General features: G+C 41.9%; 1 protein-coding gene across 1 annotated transcript in view; it reads right to left on the bottom strand.

Annotated features, from left to right (window-relative positions):
* Positions 1-5,605, bottom strand: part of STARD13 (StAR related lipid transfer domain containing 13) — a 296,712-nt gene extending 291,107 nt beyond the window's left edge. The window contains exon 1 of the mRNA XM_040583322.1: positions 5,526-5,605. The gene's annotated coding sequence lies outside the window, so the exon portion shown is untranslated. The remainder of the gene's footprint in view (positions 1-5,525) is intronic.
* Positions 5,606-18,281: the final 12,676 nt, after the last annotated feature.

Genomic DNA, 18,281 nt, shown 5'->3' with positions numbered 1-18,281 from the left:
TGCCAAATTCCAGCAAATATAGTCACAGCCCTCCTTCCTGATATTGCTGGCTTGATACAACAATGGTCAGAGTACCCTCACCTTTCCTCCCCAGCCTGAGCTGCATGTGGTTGCTGTTCCTGTGCTTCAGTGCAGAATGCTCCAAAGTCAGAAATTACACAGGAGGGAGTTCTCTGAAGGGTTTATGAAGTGATTGAGGCACCTTAATTATATGTTATTTTTATTCTCATTAGGTTTAGTGGATTTGCAACACTGTTCAACCTAAAAACTGGACTCTGCTCCAGCCACCCATTAAAAACTTAAGTGCTTAAAAATCATGAATATTTGTGTTGCCTTTAATTATTTTCCATTTCAGTTGCCTGGATTTTCTTTTGAGATGCATTTTCTTGGTTTACATCAAGGCTAGAATCCTACCTTGCACAAAAGGTAAATCCACATTTGTTTCTAAGAGTTAGAATTAGGGGAGCCTAAATTCCGCTGGTTAATAAAGATAGGGATGAAGACATGCACGTAAGTATAAAGATATAAAGTTGTAAAGATATGTATCAAGGCATAAAGATATGGATTGGAATTTTTAGTTTCAGCTTGAGAAAATGACAGAAAATATCCAAAATTATTTTCAGTCTTTTTTTTTTCATTGGCTAAATGCCAAAGTATTAGAGTCAGTCCTACTAGTTTGCTCACAACTTAGGTCTATAAATGCCCCCTGTTTAAAATAGACTTAATTTCTCTATTTGTGTTACTGCAGTAGTATGCCAGGGAAAGGGCTCTTAGCCCTTTATTCATAAAGGGACAGACATAACTTAAACCACATCAGTTGCTGGTTCTGTATGTTATACAAACTGCTGAAAAAGCTAGGGGGTTTTGTGATGGCCAGATACGCCGTTCACACTGCTGTAATTTCAGGACATAATGCAGTGACACTGAAACAGCTAGTGTTTAAATGTTGAAAACCCAGTTGTGGTTGTAAAGGTTTTGGGACTGACTGTGTTTGGGATCCCTCTAGTTTTTCTGGATAGAGCTGGAGAGTTTGTGGTCTGGGTTGCTCAGCAGTGCACCTCCCTCCTGCCCTGCACGTCCCACTTACAAGTGTGTGAACCCAAATGATGCACCTACCTTTGACACCTGGATGCACCTTTTTTTTCTGAGAATCCACAACCAGCGATTTAATTAAGGTAATTTAATTTGTCTTCAAAACAATGTATTATGCATTAATTAAGGTAACTTAATTTGTCTTCAAAACAGAGTATTATTCATTCACTCTAAGGCACGAAACACATAGCACAATGGGTAAAAAAAACAGCATCAGAGGTACATGACTCTTACTCATACCCTCATCTTTCCCCTTGCCAGCTTTTGTGCTTTCTCATTTTCAGCTTCAAGAAGCATTTGTGTAGTATAACATGAGTCTATTTTTTCAGTGCTTCCCTTTGCCCTGTAACTCCCTTCCTTTCACACATTGCTTCTGGACAGCTTCTCTCAGGTGACTCAAAGGCCTCAGTTCACAAATATTTTATGAGATTATAGTGTGATACTTCTCAGGCCTGAAAAAACAGTGATATTAGCAGTGTTGCAGCTGAGATGTTATCTCTTAGGCCCAAAAACCTCCTTGAATTTTGCAGACTCTTGCATCTGCTAAGCCACCGCTTCTCTTCTTTTGCTTGATCCCTTTCATAGCCCTTATTGACTAACTGCATGACAACATCCCCATCTTACAAACACATGTGGAAGCAGAATATTAATTTTAAAAATAAAAACATGAAGTGCATTTTTCTAGTTTCCTCGTGGAACTACTTATTCCAAAACAACAGCCTGTGATACATTCTTGCCATCAGTGCCAGATGCAACAGAATCCTAAACACTTATAAAAGGTTAAAGTTTTGATAAAATACTATAAATATTTATAAAAGTTTTGTAATTAGGCCTACATTCTATGAATGTTTTGTGTTACAGGTAAACCTTGTGCCTGTACAGATGGAATTTAGGAAGTTATTTCGGACTAATAGAGTGCTGTTGTTGAGAACATGCCCACATAGCACAAAAGTATTTGAGTAATGATAAAAAGTACTTCAGAGGAAACTATTTTAGCTACAGTTCAGCTGTGCCTTAGCTTCATCTAATCCCCACTTCAGTGGCAGATATGAGTACATTTCATTCTAGGAACTTGTGAAGCACCACAGCTGAGCAGGCACCCTCCTGCCTGTTGGCTTTGTTGGTGTTTTTTCTCGGTGATGCTGAATGTCTAGGACTTGAGCATCCCTGGAAATCCACAGAGCAGGTAGCACTTGTAATGAACTCCTTAAAATCTGAACATACCATGTTTTTGTTTCCTGTTCAGAGTAACCAGGAAACCAGCCACATCCCAGACCCTCTGCAGAGTCCTCCCCTTAAGATCCTTTTTTAGCTTTGACATTTCCAACTAGCAGAGGTGAATTGCTATTGGTAAAAACATCACAGAACTGAGTTCTTTAGCTGCAGCAAGAGAGATACAAACCAGCCACTTCTGACCAGCAATAGCAGTGGGAGCTGGCTCTCCCATCTGATAAATGGCCAGCTTATGCCTTTGAGATGAATTTCAGAAGATAAAACAGAGTCTGCAGATAGCCACACAAAACCTTTCCTCTCTTTAGGACAGCAGCTCTGGACTATCCTAGTATGCAGAACAGGGAAATCAAAATGATCATAAGGAAGCCCCACCTATAGGAGAAAATAATCCCATTAGGCTCTCCACAACAAAGACCTGGGAGTGATTTTGCTGGGTAAGTGGCCATGGGAACAGTGTGGTTATCATCACAAAACAGAGGCGGAAACAGAACTTTCTCTAGGAATGGGGAAGCAGCATCCAGGAGGTCCCAGAGTATCACAGAGAGCCGTACTTTCACAGCAAGATGCCAAGTTTCCTAAAACAACATCACCAGTAAAGAACAAAAAACCCTAAAAACTCTCAAGGAAACCCTAAAATCTTTCTGAGCAGGAGGAAAGAAAATAGTCACACATGCACTTTATTGCTTGAGGTGTATGTCAAAGGGTTACACAAGGTATGACAACAAGTAGTTGGTTTTAGCAGCTTTCTGCTAAACCATGTATAGTTTGAAGAGACATAACTGAAGTTGGTGGAATAGAAGTGAGACTGTGCTGTTTAATCTTTTCTTTTGGAAAAAGCTGCAGTTGAAAGCAACTGGAAAGTGGCAGGACCACAGCCATCCTTCTGCTAGCACCACTGCAGCAGCCCTTCATTTACCTCCTCGCCCAGCCTGGCAGGGATGCCAGCTGCATGTATTGAGCCACATTCCAACTCTGGTCACACTGGAATGAACCCAGAGTCATCTCAGTGACTTTGATGAAGTTATTCTTTATTCACGCTTGCCTGAGAGTCTGGCCCATTCTATCTAGGTAGCAATATCTAATAAAGATTGCCAAATTAAGGGAACAAGAAGAACCAGACTATGTCACATGAAAAGGAAATGTTTTACATTATAAGGATTAAAGAGGCCCTTTAGTTTAAAGACTTTACATCAGCATTTAAAGGACAGGCCACTGAAAAGCATATCTGTATGTGCCTAGAGTTGTTGGGGGTTTTTTACATTCATTTTATATTTTAGGAAATGGAAAGAAAATGGATTGATTTTAACATTGAAATAAAAATACTGCAATTTGTTCAACACAGAACACTGATTCATTATACATTAATTCACAGTTTTGGTTAAAATGTCTTCCATTTAGGATTTCCTCCGCATCAATTAAGACAGCCCCTCTGGCTGAAATACATTGCATTTCTTGATTTTCACTGTGGGAGCATTTTTGTCAATGTGTCAAGTTCAGCTTTGGGAAAAACACTGTTTTGCTCTGCTAGACAAATCCAGGGTGTCCCTGCTGTAGTGACCAACAAAAGATACAGGAAAGGAATGAAGGTAAGGGAAATTTATCATCACCGTATTGTTTCCAGTAAGTTCAGATTCATTCAGGCCATAGCTTGACGATACTGTAAATCTGAATTTAGAGATCCCAGTGCTGTAACAAAAACTCTGCAACCAATGATGTAAGACTAGCAAAATAGTATAGATTTACTCTAGCAGTTCATTTGTTAAAGAAATATTGACATTTACTTTGTACCAGGCAATGGACTGCATTGCGTCATTGCCAGTTGTACAAAGCTGGTATACATCCCATGTTATATGCTCTGACTAATTCAGCAGAACTGCACTTGTATGCCCACACCTCATCTGAATGGTGTTTGTGTTGCTGTGTCATCTGGACGTGCCCAGATGGAGAATGAGTGGTGGTGTATCCACAGGGGATGGGATTTCTGTCACACTGAGTTAGCAATAACAAGCCACTGATTTTTCTTTTCATGTCACCTTTGAATTTCACCTGGGTCCACCAGAATATAAAAGTATAAACTGATGAAATGCACTTGCCAAGGCACAGAAACATAAAGTTGTTTGCTTTCTAAAGAAAATATATGTTAAATTGTGAAGGGTGTTGGATTGTTTCGGGTAGCTAGAGAGAGCTGTGGAACAATCCAGACAGAATTTGAAACAACTTTTTTTATTATTATTAAAAGCATGTATCTCAACTTTTACTAACATTTAAGTGAATCAAGAAAAGTTCCAACATACAGCTCTTTTCACTCAACTCTGTATATAAAATAACAACCTTGGATGACAAAGGTCATCCTAGACCATCCTGGACAGTTCCCATAGGAAAGTAAAAATACCACAAGCCTGGGGTCACAGAAAGTCTGCTCAGGTTTGGACCCCTGACCTGGGCATCAGCCACTAGAGCTCTCCCACGGAAAACCATTTCATTATTCCTATTCAAACCCATGCAAGAAAGAGCAGGTTTTTAATGTTTCAGCTACAAGACTGATCCTCCTGTGCACTAGTAAGTGCTATATATACATTAAAATTATTACTAGAAATCTGCATCATAATGGACAATGTTCTCTTAAACTGATTTCCTGCAATCATCGTTAACTGGCCAGCTTGCTAACACCTGGTACCAACAGATTTTTCATCTGGCGAGCGCAGTGCCACACAATGGTAACAGCAGGTTTTAACCTAATCCCTATCCATACACAAGCAAACATCTAATGACGCCCATGACAAAGACACAGAGACCAGCCTGACATTTGCTGATAAATCCCGGGAGATTCTCCCTCAACACCACCAGTCTGCTCAAACACATTTTCCAGTGGAAAAGATAATTTGAAACCATTTCCAGCTAGACTAATTGCATTCACTGAAAAGAGCATCATCCTCCTCCTCAATATACATTTATTCGTCCAGCTGCAAATGCAGCTAACACTTAGTGAAGTTTTTCAAAGCAGTAATTATTTCATCTTACAAGAATTTGCAACAGCTTGCTTGATAATGAAAAGTTATTATGCAGATATATATACTTCATGCAAAGTTGCACACACACAGACACAGACACAAAAGTAAAAAAAAAAAAAAAAGTAGGTGTTTAAAACTGCTGTTTGAATTCCACTCACAGTTTGAAAGTCTAAGCATAAAACTTCTTACTTTGCAGCTGTAGCTCCAAGCTGTGTGGAAAGATAATGCAGTCCATCAGATAGCCTGGTTTTGTTTTCTTGCATAAAAATATCATCTGTCACAGGCACAGGAGCTGACTTCAAGGGCCAGCCCCTTCTGCCGAGCACACCAATCGGGAGACCCTGGGAGCACATGTGGGAAGCTGCTCGCCTGCGCGCTGGTCACGGGCAGCATATGCTCTGTGGGACCTGGGTGCCAGGGGGACGCGGGTGGCAGCGAGGCACGGCGCTGGGGGTGCCTCACCCAGGGCTGCCAAGCTCTAAGCCCAGCCACGGGAGGCGAAACAGAGGGCTGGCTGGGGAGCGCGATAGCTTGGCTGCAGGAGCAAAGGCAGAGCCTCTTGCAGACCTCCTCAGTGCCACTGGTCCTGCAAAACCAGCCAGAAGGACACCAGAGCCTGTGGCCAAGAATTGTACTTTGCTCCTTTTGGCCTTATCCTTTACTGTTCTGACAAAAATAATCTCATTTACCACTGCATTAAATGCTTCTTCACTTTTTCTCTTTTCTAACTCCATTTATGGCTTTTTATTCCAAACCTTACCCCTGCAAAACCATGCCTGTGGGAAAGTCCTGGCCATTGCCAGCCGCTTGTAACAGGGGAGCTGGCAGTGCTCTGGACCCGGCAGGTCAGCCTTGCCTGGGTTTTCCTCCCTTTCCCCGAAAGCTCGAGCTCTCCCTTTGCCACATGGCTGGCTGCCCGCGGGCTCCCTGCTCCTCCTCTGCCCCTGCCGCAGCTGGTCGGCTCTGCTGTGCAAACTCCCCGCACACAGCTTTGCTCCGTGCCTGTCAGTCAGAGAGGTCATTTTCTTCTTGCATCTGTTTAACCTGATGATATTTAAATTCAGACTGCTTAGAAACCATGTTTAGAGACATATAACCCACATCTTCCTGGCTCGCCATGTGCTCAGCCCTTGCACAGAACCGGGGAGAGAAAAATGTGTGTACATTAATGTGTTTTAAAGTACAGCAGTACTGCAGTGCATAAAGTCAAAAATCAGACTGTGCATAGGTTAGGGTGATGAGTTAACAGCTGTAGATTTGTTTTCACTCATGGAAGCGTACTTGCAAGTCATAACATGCTGGGAAGGGAAACCAGTAAACACACCAGTGCAAAAGCAGTGCCTTTTCCAGCTGAAGTACAAGACCTAAAGGCCTTCTCATCTTGTACCGCATAATCTCAGTGCTGGCTTTATTAATTTAGAGTATTAGCTTTATGTGATCAAATGGCCTTACTTTTGCAGACAGGATGCAGGCTAGAGTGGACTGGCTTTAATAAAACCTGCTAGCTCTAGTCTGTGAATAAAGTCCTGATTTAATTGAATTAATTTTCCTTCTAAATTCTAGTTTAGTAGATTACTAATTCACTAAGGGCTCATTTTACAATGCTTTTCCTGTGGCGGATATAATCAGGCTGGTTAAAAACTTTGACAAAGCTCCTTTTTCCACCCCAGAACCCACCAGTTTCTCACAGGAAAAATTCCTGCAGAAAGACACGGAGACAGGACGGACTTTGGTCAGTGAAATAAGTTCCTGCTGGTTTCAGGGTGGAATTTCCCATTTCCAGAGGCCAAGTCCAGCAAGCCCTGAGCAGGAAATAACTCTCCATTAGTGACAGCCAAGAGCCATAGTGGAAGTACTTTCTTTCATGGGCCGCTCGGGGGGGCAGGGAGGAGCGAGAGGGACTGTCTTTGGGGTGTGTAAGGTCTTTGTCAGATCTGCAACAAGGAGCAAACTTGTTTGCAGTTCCCAGCCGGGAACATTTTGTTCAGAGGTCTCCGAGCTGGGAGTGGCCAGGGAAGGGCTGGCCAGAGGTTTTCCTGCCCGATCCCGATCCTGATCCTGCAACCGGAGCTTGGCAGGGGGTTGGAGCTGGGTCAGCCTGGCTCTTCCTGGGGCAGTGCCCCGTGGCACAGTGGGACAAACCTTCACCCCCTTTTGCTGCTGAAGAAGATGCACCATCCAGAAGCACTTTGGAGACAGAGGCAGAGGAAAAAATGTATTTCTGCTGAGCCTGAGACCTTGCTGGGGTGATGTAGAAGAACCCAAGCAGAAACCTCCCCTGGATGGCCAGGGCAGAGATCTGCTTACAGACCACTGGCTCTGTTACCCCAACACCCTCACTGGCCTTCCACAAGTTTTAAAAGGGTCTAGTTTAATTTTTCCTGTTTTGAGCCTACATAGGGTGAAACCTTCACAAGAGACAGTTCTGCCCCATCCAGCCTCGTACCCACCCAGCAGTGACAAGCAAGACCGGGACTCTGCACTGGCAGACCTGAGACCTGCCTCAGCCTTCTGTGGGGTGGGTGGCACAGCCGGCCCAAATTTGCATCAGGCCTGGGAAACAGCCTGCCAGCCCGTGTTAAACACACAGCCAAGCCAGCTCTTGAAAGCTAAGCATGTATGCATTAATGGCTGAGATTTAACAAGTCACCTTAGCCCAGTAGTTCAAGATGAACAGTCCTGTCATCTCTTTCAGCCTATTTACTTACCAACACGGCATGGTTCCCCGCAGGACATGCATGACATCTATTAATTCCCAGATCTATTGCATCTCAGTGGCAAGCCTTTTTCCTCAACTCCCAGCATATACTCTTTTTCCCTCTCTTTTTAGCCCTGATTATGCTTGATTGTGTCCTACTAAATTCCTGTCCTTGGTATTTACAGCCTGCAAATATTTGTAGACTTATCATACTGCCTGCAAGCCACTGCTTCACCAAGCTCTATGTATTTTTTAGCTCATTAATCAGTTCCTCCAACCCCTCTACTTTTGCTGCTCTTTCCTATAGAGTTTGCAGATTTTTGGGGTTTTTAGAAGACAGCAAAGGAAAGTTTTATTTTCTTTTAAAAAGGGCAATAGCTGGATGAAAATAAAGGCATATTAAGGAGAGTTTAAGGCAAATTTTGATTTGAGCTGACCAACTCTGAACTTCATACTTGTTTCCTTTTATTTGTCACTTTTGTTTGGATGACTAGAATTGTATTGAAACCCTGACACTGCAAACTTTTGCATCCCCTTTTGTCAAACACACTAATATATAATTCACTGTCTTAGGTAAATTAATTGATTTCCATGAAGCCACCTGGATATGCAGGTAAATGTACAACAACAAGCAGTTGTACAGTTGCAGCCTCAGGATGGGACCTTCAGTTGTACCGGGGAATCCAATCTGCACCATTGCCAGAGAGGTGAGGTCTCTGCAGCCAAAATGCAGAGTTTGGGAGGAGCTTCAGCCCTACCAGTCACAGGTGGTGATTTAAGAGCAGGCTGCTGGGTCAGTGGTCTCCCCAGAAGGTCGGTACCTGCAGCAGCCTCTGTCTCTGTATCTCCCCTATATTACACTGCAGCCAAAGTGCAAACAGGCATCTGAGTAAAGAGAACCACACTGCAACATCGTGTGAATATAACATGTGTCTCTCCAACCTTTGCCACCAGATGCTGTGTGGTTGCCTATGGCACAAATAGTATTTTACTCTGCTAATGATCCCACCGGAATCTCACTATACTTACTAAGGCTTAGTGGAAACTGAAGGAGAAGAAAATAATCCCCAGACAGTTTAAATAAGGTTTGATTATTCATGGGAGCAGCAGGGGAATGTTAAAATTCTCCTGGGCTTGTTGGGAGCCTCTGGCATTGCCCCAGACTGCTGTTTTCCAGCTGCCCCCTTTGCTTGGATGCCCCTAAATCCAAACTCCAACTTTAGATAAGTGACATTCCTGCACAGACGATGAAGAACCAGAGGACAATTTGGGGCTGCCCTCTGTCTGGTGTATTTTGGGTACTTTGTGGAGTTTGGCTTCTTTCAGATCCTGGGAAAAAGGTTAAACTGCACCTTCTGTATGACTCAACATCAGGGGCCATTCCCTTGGGTCCCCAGTCTGTCTATGCAATGCAGGGGCTGGAGAGAATGAGGTCTGTAATTTTATTCTGGTTGTATCAGGGCTTATTTTTATTCACATGAACTACAGTAAGCTGTAGCGGTGACGCTGATGTCACTTCAGCTGCAGGGTTTCTATTAAGGCTGTTTTACCATTCAAAGGCAAACCAAAGCAACCTAAACAAACACAAGATAAAGGCAACAAAATAAGTGTTTTAACAATGATATCTAGTTGTCTTTGCAATAATTTTCATGGTCTTTTGGTTTAGGCCTGTTTTATGGTCCTTTTAATTTCATAAAATGTGTGGCATGCTTTCAGTGGTTTCTCCAGCTCTTGAAATAACTGATAGAAAGAGTGTTTCATCGAAAAAACTCATAGAAAAGGTTTTTAAATAAAACCTGAATTGAATTAAATTCAATCATGTTGTTCTAGAACAATTTCTTTAAGATTGTAAAAATGGACAAAACAAATTTCTATCTAAAATTCTTCATAACTTATACCAAGAAAAGGCAAGGATGCCTTCTAGCTGGTCTGATTAACAGCTAATATATCATGCACTGATATCAGCATCATAGCTACATTTTATTTTTCCCTAGATAATTTCAGTGAGCAACCAGAATTATCATCCAGCTCAGAAATTAATTCTAAAAAATAAACACAATTAACTGCTGAACTCTATTTCCCCCTCCCCCCAGAAACTAAGGTCTAAGTTCTGGTTTAAAAGATTTTCTTTTTTTTTTAGTAAGGTTAGCAGGTTTCCGCTCCATAAAAACAGTACTTTGAGAAAGAATCCGAATATTCTAGACTGAACTTCTGAGGGCAACTGTTTGTATAAATCAGCTTAACCAGCTCCCCTCAACAATACAGCACTTGTAGATGTGATAGCACCGACCACTTTCCATTAGTATGCAGCTATCAGTGTGGTGAGTCACATTGTAAAGCATTTAACAACTGTTCTCATAAATACCATACACCATCTGTTAACTGAATCAAAAGGCTACGTGCCAATTTTACTTTTGGATAGAAAGGTCTGTTTTAAAATTACCCCAGCAGTCTCAGGATGTACACATACTATAAAAAATAAGTATAGAAACATGTCATCCTACCCAATTCCCGAACAGCACAGCTGAGAAAGAAAACATTTTTATCCAGTGGGATACTTTGACATTTCACCATTTGTTCTCATTGCAAGTCAGAACTACAGGACTTGAAATTTTCATTATTCATGGCAGGATATATCAACCTGATTTTTAAAATATAGTTGGGGAAGATGTCTACATTAGGTTTTACTAATTTATATTGAAATGAAGTGTTCTGACAGGACCAAAATATGAAAAGAGTTTTAATCTGAGTTTACTGGAGTGACTTTCCTCCACAGCAGTTCACGTTAAGATTCCGCTTGATGAAGACAGCACCTTACAGGAATGAATGTTAGCCCGTACCATCATCCCATCTCTCAGGCTGGACACTGATTAGGTCACATCTTCTCTAACACAAGGAGATTTAGAAGTCCCCTGATGAAGTTCACTCAAGGTTAAAGGTTCAGTTATGGGACACTTAACAAGAGGAAGCTTTGGGCATTGTCACTGCATTGACAACCAGTGCACAGTTGGAATTCAGTTTCTATAAAACTCAGATAACTCAAGCTACTTGAGGATTATTGTCCTGATACAGAAGGTGAGGACATTTTAGTGGGGAAGAGTTTAAATGCCTGAAGGATGTATTAATTAGTCTAATGAAACGTACTTTTCACAACACACTTTTTCTCTGCTACCCATACATTTTTCAGTTTTCATTTTTCAGTTATAAACTAATTACTATCTAAACTCTTTTGCTGAAGCTGCCTCCAGTCAGTCATAGAGTCTGAACTTACACTGGCTACACTCCAGAGGTCATAGTGGGAAGGAAGGAACAGCGGAGGTGATGAGGGACTGAAAGTGTGTGAAGTATCAGTGGGAAGCTGAAGGTGAAGATGTATTATAATGTGTGGGCCCAAGAGAGTGGAACTGCAAGAGGTAAACAGGAATAAATCAATATTTAGAGTGTAAAAATGAAATCCTATCATATTATGTACCTCTTTTCTCAAGAAAATGCTAGAAAAAAACATTCAGAGAGGTTTCCCTGGGCACAGTTTCAGAACATGGCCTATAAACTCCACAGAGAGAACATAAGTCTGTCCTGCTCAGAGGTATCTATTGACCCTTAAAGAGCAAATGTTTCTAAGAGCAAGCAGAAGACTTTACCTCCTAAATGCTCCTGTTTGTCCATCCTCACCCTGTCAGCTGGCTATAAGCACTATCCCATTTCTGAGGATCAGATTGACACAGAACAAGGTATTACATCTAAAAGCCTTCCACATCCCCCAAACACAAATGTTGGTCTTGGGATGTGGACTCCATCAGGTTTGAACAATTTTGCCAGGCACTGGCACTATTTTCCAAAATTAGATGTTTTAAAAAGAGATACTGAAGTACTGAAAACTCATAGTGAACCTTGCAAAGAAATAGAAAATTGAAGCAACTACCCTCTGAAGTGACACATTCTGTTGCTGGTAATAAGATTTTTCTTTAATTATAAAACTTCAGGGAGCAATGTTCTTGGATGTCTCTTCTGCACTACCTTAGATGGTTGTGTTTTTCTGATCCACAGAAGCAGCAATATACGTTGTGGCTTATTTGAGATTGGTGGCTATAGCAGTTAGAATGAACACAAGGTCTAAGAGATCGTAATGGGTAACTATGAACAAAAAGGACGGCCCTTTTGTTCTCAGATAATTTTTGCACAGGGTAAAGCTCTTAGAAATGAAAGTGGGGGAGGATACAGAAGAGAAAGATACCCTATTTCTTCCCCATCTAATCACAATAGTTATACTGAAAACAGGTGAGAGAAAGTGACTGCACAGGGTCTACCAAAACTGCAGCAGAACTCCACCACCTCTGAAGGGCTCATATTATTATTCTTTATATTCTATGATCTACTATTCATTATTTCATTAATGTAGTGTTCCTGCTTCTTACAGCAGCAGCTTCTGTATGTAGCAGAAACAATCTTGGAAGCAATTGTATTTTACAAAATCACTTGAATCAATTTGATTTGTGACGTTCCCATTCATCTCCTCCTTGATCCTCTCTGTCCTAAAGCAAATGAGTCACTCTTCCTTGTCATGCCTCCACATAGCAGTTTCTGCACAGCAGAACAGCCCTGATGCTTCAAACTCCCTGCCAACCTAGACCTAGACCTTCCTGGGGACAGCGTTTTGGCTTGGTGCTCAGCTTCCTTCAAGCCTCACTCGCAGAGCAAGAGTTGAGTTGCAGTCTGGAGTTTAATGGTGGAGCCCCAGGCTGCTGCTTATTTGCTCCCTGAAGAGCAAGGGCATCAGCCACATATCTTCGTTCTTCAAGCTGGACTTCTAATCCTATCACAGAATCAAACAAAATTTGGAATTCTAAAATCTGGCTCTAAAATTAAGATCTCCTTGTCCTGTGAGTATTTTAAATACACTGAATATGCCAGATCAGCCTCAGCATCACCAGTGTGCATATTTTGAGCAACATGTCTCCTCACCACGCTCTGGGTACAGCTGAACCATCTTTGCCTTTGATCCAAGAAAAAGAAGGGAGAGCAGATACCTTAGGAGTGTGCCAACCCTAGGTTCATGTACTATGCTTGCCAAGATCATAGAACTTTCTGGGTTTTGGCAGAAGAGTGTAGAATGCTCTTCACTTTTTGTCAAGTGGACACATATTGGCAAGGACACATTTCAGGCCTCTGCGTGCTTAGCACATACAGGGGAAATATACTGCCCCAACATCCTCCATGGCTACTGGAGGAATAATAATCTACATTTTCTTGCCAGAGGCACATTTTTAGGGAGATGCCATAGGCTCACAGAAATTTTGGTTGGAAGGTACCTCTGGAGGTTCAACCTGCAGCTCAAAGCAGAACTATTGCCAGCACTTGGTCGGGTCAGCCATACTTTTTCTAATTGAGTTTTCAGGATCCATTCCAAGGATGGAGATTCCACCAATGCTCTCATTAGTGTCTCAAACTATAGCCTGAATCTCTCAGGATGCAATATGTGGCCATGACCTCTTCTGCAACTGGAAATCTCTCACATCCAAGAAATACTTGGTTCTGTAGTCTTCGTAATACCCCTTGGCATAGCTGTAGGTTGCTATTTTCACTTCCTGGCCTCCTCTTCATCCCAGACACCTCAGCATCTCCCTCAGGTAATGTGCTTTAGGCCCCAAACTGGACACTATTCCGGATGGGCTAGTGCCAAGCAGAGGTGGTACTTACACCCCTTGTTATGCTGGCCATGGTCCTTGCGATGGAGCTGAGGAAACAGTCTGGCTCATCAAGTGAAAGCACACTGTTGGCTCATATTCAACCTGGCACCTGGATCCTTAGGTTCTTTTCACTGGGGCCAGCCTGCTACTCAGTGAGTTGTTTCCAGCTGGCACTGGTGCAGGGGTTATTCTGCCACACATGCAGGTTTTTGCCCTTCTCCTTGGAGAAGTGGAGAGTTCATAGCATTTCTGTTGACCCCATCCTCAAGTTTCTCAAGATCATGTTGAACTGAAGCCCACCAGTCAACATCACCCATTCCTCCCGGTGTGCAATTTGCTAAGGGTGCACTCGAGTGTCATCACTGAGATAGTGATGAACATGTTGAACAAAAATGGACCCTATGCCAACCTCTAAGGTACTCTGTGTGTTAGCAGACTGCAGCTGAGCAACAAGTCATCACTGATTATTCCTGATGATCCCAGTGGTGCAGCACACTCTGCTCTTCCAGTCCATGTGTGTGTCCTCAGCTTCTGACTGAGAATGTCATGAATGCCAAAAGCTTCACTAAAGTCAAGCTATAGCAAATCCACCGCATTCCTTTTCCAAAAAGCAGAGATGATAACTGGATACAATGATAGGAACTTAATACTGGAGAGTCTGTACTACAGTGCCATGCACAGTTTTTTTCTGAATGAGGCAGTTCAGGCATGAGAGGCAAAATATAACTGTGTTAACACAGTGTTCCCCAAAAGCTAAAAGGCTTTGCTTAGAAGAAAACTACGCTAGTTCCAGGGACTGTGGAGGAGGGAAGGGCTGATGTGGCTGATGCCTTTGTTAGCTTAACTCTCTCCTCTGGCTCCAGCATTATGCTGCATAAATGTATGCAGACTTGAGTATTAGCTTTTCACTTCACTTCCAGTTTGCATTTTGTGTTAGTCATTTCAGAGCCAATTTTCAGTATTGAATCTATAGTGCTAACCACAGACTTCAACTCGAATTATGGAGACTTACTATCTGCAAAAGCTGCAAAACTGAGCCATGTTATCATGGAATAATAAAATAGTTTGGGTTGGAAGGGAACTTTCAGGGTCATCTAGTCCACCTACTCTGAAATAAACAGGGACATCTTCCACTAGATCAGGTTGCTCAGAGCCCTGTCCAGACTGACTTTGAACATTTCCAGGGAATGAGGCATCCACAGCCTCTCTGGGCAACCTGTTCCAGTACCTCACCACACTCACAGGAAAGAATTTCTTCCTGATATCTAATCTAAATCTACCCTCTTTCAGTTTAAAGCCATTCCCCCCTGTCTTGGCACTACATGCCTTTGTAAAAAGTCCCTCTCCAGATTTCCTGTAGGACCCCTTTAGGTACTAGAAGGCTGCTCTAAGGTGTCCCCAGAAAAGCCTTCTCCTCTCCAGGCTGAATAACCCCAGCTTTTCTTCATAGGAGAGATGCTCCATCCTTCTGATCATCTTCATGGCCCTCCTCTGGTCTGGCTCCAACAAGTCCATGTCCTTTTTCTGTTGTGGGTACCAGATCTGGAAGCAGTACTCACGGTGGGGTCTCACCAGAGCAAGGTGGAGGGGCAGAATCACCTCCTTCAACCTGCTGGTCAAGCTTCTTTTGATTCAGCCCAGGATATAACTGGCTTTCTGGGCTGCAAGCACACATTGCTGGTTCATGTCCAGCTTTTCATCTACCATCTAGCTTTCCATTATCTTATGTATGAGCAGAAAAGAAAAGTTTAAAAAATATGTAAGCTGGCCAATAATTTGAACAGTTTAAAATACTCTGAAATTCAATGCTTATGTCAAACTGCCATAAAACCAACAAAACTGAGATGAAAATTAAAAACCTCAAAATTTAACCAGAAGATATGTATTCCCCAGAACAGTAAACGTCGTGCTTTAGCTTTCAGTCCATACATTATTGTAGCGGAAGGATTCTAAAAGCATCTACAGAGACTTTTATACTTTTATAACTTGCAATGTCATTATCTTCAGATCACATCCTCAGTGACATCCATGTAGGAATCTGAACATTAATGATTAGAACATATGGAGGTTCAGGTGTTTTGTGAGGGTTGCTGAAGGTCTGATATGTGATGTAGAAAGAGAACAGAAAGGCTTGATTATAGGGGTCCTTGATGAATTTCAAGGACTGGCAGTCAAGAAGAGGAACAGAAGAAGTTACACAGGGAAGTTAATGAGGGATCCTGAGGTGGATCTCCTTGATACTGCACATTCAGGGACAAAGTAATTTGCGTGTACTACTTGTACACGTGGACATGCTTGAATGCGCTGTAGTCTTTTTTTATGAGTTATAACCTTAACCTAGAATGCAAAAGTCTGTGGCAGGATGCATTAAAATTCATGATACATTATTTGAACTTTACAATCATACTGAAGAACTTCATTACCACTACACACTCAAATTTTGTTTCACCTATATTTTCAATAATTATGCAGGCTGGTTTTGTCAATAAGGTGGCATTTATGGAATCCAATAGATAGTAAAATAGAAATGGTATCATCATTTACATTGTCTTTCCTAGCACGTAGGGAACATATTGTGCACAGCTCTTTCCAGTGTCCTTACAGGATAAGATCACAAAAAATACAAGCAATTTTTTCCTTCAGCTAGAGAAAGCGTTTCAAAAGAAGACAGCAAACGCTGTCATGCTGATGTTAAAACCAGACTGGGACAGTCATAAGAATAAGCAATGGTATTGAGTGAGAGAGAAAAGCTGCTTTGTTTAACATATTTCCTTTTATTTGCCAGAATGCCGCAGCAAGCTCAAGCTTTCTCTGTATTTCTTTGAAGCAATGTTGTCAGCAATGGCTTCTACATTCATTTTTTACCATATAAGACCTTGTACCAAACTTATACAAGTTATTACTACTTTTGTTTACATGCATATGAATTACTGGCATATGCAGTGGTGACAACAGCATCATTCCAATGTGTGCCTCACTTCAGTGAAGTGATACTGAAATACTCAAGCAATATCTAAGAGTTGAGCATGCAAAACTTGTTAGAAAGTAGAGAGCACTATGATGATCACTAAACATGAAGAGGAGAGAAAATTTTCAAAGAGAACCAGAAGAAACAAGCAATGGGTTTCTATTTTCCAGTATGTGGCTTAAAACTGTAGACCACTGACCTTATTACAGTACAATTCAGAGCTCTTACTAACGCAGAGTAATGTCTATTTGACACAGCCTATCACTTGTAATAAAATGGATGTGCAAAGAGGAGATGTTCAGAGAAATGTGAAGCAAGCGATGTTCAGTTCTCACTCAGATGCACAATGAGCAGCAGCCACCATAGCCTACTCAGTAATCCAATTGCCTTTACTAATTACAAGACTGCTGCATCCTCCAGTTTCCTGAAATAGCCTCCTGCAGTCTCATTTATAATAAGAGTCACCTGCTAGATTTGTAAAAAAAAGGAGATGTTTATCATGTTTAAACATAGTCCCAGAGCCACTTTCTATGGACAGTCCCTTTATTGCTATCATCTTTGTATGATTTCTGGAGTCCCAATATTATGCCTGTATGTACAATAACAAAGGACCTTTGAGATATCACAAATTCTTTAATGTGTCCTCCTTACAGCCAAGAAGCCTTGGAAAAAAAGACAATGCATAAGTGAAAAATGCAGAAAGTGCGATAGAGTCAATTTGGGTAAAAAAAGATGAATACTCTGTTTTAAATGCAATATATCACAACAGTATGAGACAATGCCAAAATATTTCATTTTGGAGAGGAATGGTGAGCTCAGCTTTAAAACAGGATGCAAAGAGATAGCTAGATCCTTAGTCTACAGAACAGGTCTCCTGGGTCTACTCTTCCCACCAGAGAATTACAAACATGAAGGAAGTATTCATCCCAGATTTTATGACATCTGCTCAAGAGAATGTCTTCAATGAGGCACCAAGAAGAGACTGCACAGTATCGCAACACATACCAATCCTCTGAGCATGCAGCATTTAATCTTTTCTCACATAGGGAGGCACAAGATAGCTAACCCTGGAGATGCTGTGCTCACCAGGCATCTCTTGTGGTATATAGTATGTGTGCAACCACTAACAGTGCTGTTGTGCTGTTAGTTCAACTTGCCATAGGTAGCACAAGGTTCAGTGGGAGCCTCAGGCACCTCAAGTGTTGGCTACTGAATAATTTGCCATAAGTACAAGAGCACCACCTTGTGATACCTGAATCACAGAGTGCCAGCTGGAGAAGGAGAGTAGGAGTGAGTGACTCCTGCCCATCCCCAAGAGTCCTCTGACCCCGGGACAGTCAGCATTGTGCAAACCTGGATGTGCTACCTCTTCATTGCTCACTGCCTTAGTAATACAAACGACAAATGTGGAATGATGTACCACTGCTATTTCAGCTGGGGGAAGATGCAGTACAGCTGATATTTTCTGGTGTGCATGTCTGGAAGCAGAACAACTTCCAGTGCAAGTAATATTATACATCCATCCAAGAAGATATAGCATTAGTAGTGATAAATCACCTGGCTATAGCTACAGCCACCAACCAAATGTCCAT

Source organism: Falco naumanni, chromosome 2 (genome assembly GCF_017639655.2).
Source record: "Falco naumanni isolate bFalNau1 chromosome 2, bFalNau1.pat, whole genome shotgun sequence".
Lineage (NCBI taxonomy): Eukaryota > Metazoa > Chordata > Aves > Falconiformes > Falconidae > Falco > Falco naumanni.
The sequence above is the reverse complement of the archived record's forward strand: the minus strand, read 5'-3'. Positions and strand labels throughout refer to the sequence as shown.